Genomic DNA, 4,184 nt, shown 5'->3' with positions numbered 1-4,184 from the left:
GTATGAGTAGGTGTGAAAGGTAGTAGATGCCTATACTACTGGAAGCATATGACTGACACTCGGATCAAGGAGAGTCACAAGTTTACAAAGGTGATGTTTTTTTTGAAGCAAAAATTTAAGAAGTCTACGGACCACCTCTACAACCCTCTACAGCAGAATAGGTGGACCAAACAGTTGGAGCCTGTAATAAAAAGTTTATTTTTTTTAACCTCTGCAGACTGCTGCAATAAACTAAAATTTAAATAAACTAATTTTACAAAATTAAAATAGTTTTTCAACGCAATTTTTTTAATAACTTTTAAATACTATTTACAAATTAAATGAATTAACATTAAAATTATATTGTTTTAGCTATAAATAACATCCTTGTGAATTGCTTTTGATTTGGAGTTCCTTCACAAAAACTTGATTCAACACTTGGAGCAACATTCTCTTGGTTCCTGTTTGCTTTTGCTTCACCTGCTCCACAAATACAAGTGTGATTTCAAAAAGCATAAATACATCATATTTTTACCATCATGCTTCTGATTACAAGCATAGACCATTTGACTATTTGCATTTGTTACTCGAGATGTGCAAGATCAAATAAAATGCAATTAAATTAAACTTCAATATTCTCTCAAGCATTTCATCGAGCACCTGTTGTGCATAACTTTTTTCCCTCTTAAATTATCACCACTAGTTGCATATACATCCATCTCACTCCTTAGCCATCCAATTCAGCATAACAATAAATTCAGTTAATGAAAATAACGGTTTTTATTTCAGCAAAGATTATTGACATTTCAACATAACAAGAACTATAATTAACAAATCAACATGAAAAATCAGCATAGACTTGCCTATGTTGCTTATTTCAGCAAAGATGAATCTGAATCAAGATTCAGCAAGAATAAAGATATTAGCAAGAATAAAAACATATGAAGCAAGGCAGAATCTTTGCTTCGGCAACAATAAACGAAAAAAATCTTACCTGATGTCGATCGGAGACTGACTGGCGACGGCGACTACGTCGGGGAGGAGATGGTGATGGGGAGGAGGCTGCATCAGCCAAGGAGGCTGCAACGATTGAAGATGCCAGTCAGAGATGAAGCACTCATCGAGGGAAGGAAAAAAAAATAAATAAATAAAAAAAAAAAGGGTGCGACGCATTTTTTGAGGGGACTGTCTGACTTTTTTTGTTAAGTTTGAAGAGGCTAAAAAATGTTGCGTGTGTGCTGCGCCACGCAACATAAAGAAGTTTGAAGAGATTTTTTTACGAAAAACAAACAACCCCTACGTCTCTAAGTAGCTAAGCTATTTTGTTAATTTCCATCATTACCTTTGTTTGGTAATGACTAGATCTGTGGATGTACATAAGTGGGAACACAATTAAGGGTTGTTTTCAACATCCTTAAATCGTCTCGGCACTTCCATCCTTTCATTTTGAACACTTTTCTCTGAATCAAGGGTGATATCGTGTAGTTTTTTAGCACTACACGGTTGTACTTCAACAAAAGTATTTGGGACACCATTCAAAAATTAATCAACCTCACAAGGATCTGCAATATCAACTTCATAGCCCATCCCCTTAGAAGATTCCGTAAATTTGTTTAAATACACTTGAGAAGCATCATCACAACCAGCAGATGGCTTCCACCTATAAGCAACTCGTACACTAGAATTATATTGTTTTACATTGAATTCCCACCATCTCTTTCTCCAAAATAATGTTATGAAATTTTGTCAAAATACAAAGGTGACCACGATTCACATTATCGTCTTGTCGTAAAACATCATGAACTTTCCCTAAAGACTCGCCACTTTTTGAAAGTATTTTAACTCCAAGAATGTAGAAGGGGCCTTCAATTTCAATCCACACCATTCTCTCATTAATGAAAAAATTATTCATTACCAGTTTAACCTCCTTAAACACCGACTTTATATTTCGGTTATGCTTGAACTTTATGCACACCTCATTATTAGTAAATTCAATGCACATACATGTACCACCCATATAGTTGATATCCAAACCTATAATAACCTCATTTCTACATAACTTTTGACGATTTGGTAAAGCAAGAACATTGCCTACATTACTACATTTAAATATTTTTCATCCAACACAATTTTCTTAACCCATCCGCCGATGTCGCATAAGTTTATGATCACCAGTAGCTCCTATAACCATATTAGCATATGACTTTGTTCTAACACCTTGTTCCACATAATTGCTAGGAATCAGTCCCCACCACTATTTACTTTCTTGGTGAAAAGGAAATCTTGCCAAAGAAGGATACATATGAAAGTTTCCAATGTATAAGGAAGATAACATATTCATCATTGCATGATCTTTCATAATGTTGGATTAAGGTGACTAAGCTAATAACTAAATTGGTATATTCTTCAATAAGAAACAAAGTCCTTTTTGGGTTGCCCTCATAATCATTAACAAAACAGAATGATTTGGAAAGAGAGGTTGATTTATTGATTTATTATGTAATTAATAAATAGCAATAAATAAATTGTTAATATATTATGAGATTTATATATTAATTATAAATAGTATTATTTAATTTATAAATAATCATAATTTAATAGGAATTAATTGTATTAATTAAAAGTGCAGGGACTAAAATTGTAATTGTTTAATAGTTAAACAAGAGAGGTTGCAAAACCTTCGCATGAGGGGACGGTTTTGGGGAGCCTCTTAAGGTTTCTAGAATAATCCATATGGATAATTCAGGAGTTGGATAATTATCTAATTTCAAATATTAATATTATATTCAATTAGGGTTATTCAAGGCTTCCTATCTCAACTATGAATACACCCCTTCCCTATGAAATATTTGTCCACTCCATACACAAGCCAAGATTCAAAAATTTAATCTCCCTCTCCTATCTGCTCAAGTCTTCTAGTTACTAAGGTTTTGGGTACAAGCCATTAGAGACACTCAAGCGTTTGGTGCTTGCTTTCCAAGGAAATTCAAGAGGATTTGGTGTGATTATTTACTATTATAATCAAGAGGTATGTAACCCTAATCTTTATATGATTTTCAATTTTCATAGCCTCGCCCTAAGGGTTTCTTGATATTCATATTTTATTGCTATAAATAGAGGAAACATAGATCGTTTTCCAGGTTTCATGTGAACTTAAGGGTTTAAGTTATTAATCCTCTCATATGTAATTTTTATAACCTAGAAAACCTAACAGTGGTATCAGAGTCTTACATTTCTATTTAATTAAGCATAATAGTGAATGGATCAAAATTATTGTTTATTAAAATTAAACCCTAATGCTTGACTTTTCACCAAAGGCTAGGGCTCTTGACACCCTAGCCTCCACCCCTTATTTTCAAAAATAAATAGATATCCCTTAGAGTTTCTAGTTTCTTTAATTAAAATTATTAATGCCTCAAATTTTGGATACTTAAAATCCTAGTAACCCTAAACCCTTAGTTTCAAAAATTAGAAGAGTTCTTCGGATTAGGATTAAATTTGAATTATTTTATTAATTGTTTAATGAAAGATAATTATTTAACCCCTAATAATTTAATTTTGGATTATTTAATTAACAGTTTAATTGAAGATAATTATTTAAACCCTTAATGATTTAAATTAATTTAATTGGTTAATTAAAGGATAATTGGTAAATCATTAATTGGTTAAAATTAATTAATTAAATTTTAATTTCGAAAATTAATTTTAGACCTAATATTTGGAAAAGCTTAAAATACACTGTAACATCCATAAAATTCGAGCCAATTTAAAACTTTTTAATTCATACAAAACCATTCAATTATTACAATTTGTTCTCAAAATAGTTTAGACATCAGAGTTCGCAGAAATCATAATCATCAATTGAGGAAGTGTACGATCGCGCCTTCACTTTCCCGCGGTCATCCGTTGGACCTGAAACAATAAACTGAAACTGTAAGCTCGAAAGCTTAGCGAGCTACCCCCAAAATATCAACCTCATACAACCATAATCATATCATGTCAACAACTACAGAACAACCATGCATGACGAGTCTACAATGTGACTAGTCCGCCCGTACCGGGCCTTCAGTCCACCTAGTCCACTCCCTGAGTCTGCAGTTTGATTGGACCGCCCGCACCGGGCCTTCAGTCTATCTGGACCACTCTCCGAGCCTCGGCACGTCTGGACCGTCCTCTCGGGACCTTCAGCCTATCCGGACCGCTCG

At 33.5% G+C, this 4,184-nt stretch overlaps 1 long non-coding RNA gene across 1 annotated transcript; it reads right to left on the bottom strand.

Annotated features, from left to right (window-relative positions):
• Positions 1–251: 251 nt before the first annotated feature.
• Positions 252–1,337, bottom strand: LOC111883150 (uncharacterized). Its single transcript, XR_002847355.3, has 2 exons — positions 974–1,337; positions 252–459 (listed from the first exon to the last, which is right to left on the bottom strand). It is a non-coding gene; the product is annotated as an uncharacterized LOC111883150 (long non-coding RNA).
• Between the last annotated feature and the right edge of the window lie 2,847 nt (positions 1,338–4,184).

Source organism: Lactuca sativa, chromosome 6, assembly GCF_002870075.4.
Source record: "Lactuca sativa cultivar Salinas chromosome 6, Lsat_Salinas_v11, whole genome shotgun sequence".
Taxonomy (NCBI): domain Eukaryota; kingdom Viridiplantae; phylum Streptophyta; class Magnoliopsida; order Asterales; family Asteraceae; genus Lactuca; species Lactuca sativa.
Note: the sequence above shows the minus strand (reverse complement) of the source record. Positions and strands in the feature narration are given on the sequence as shown.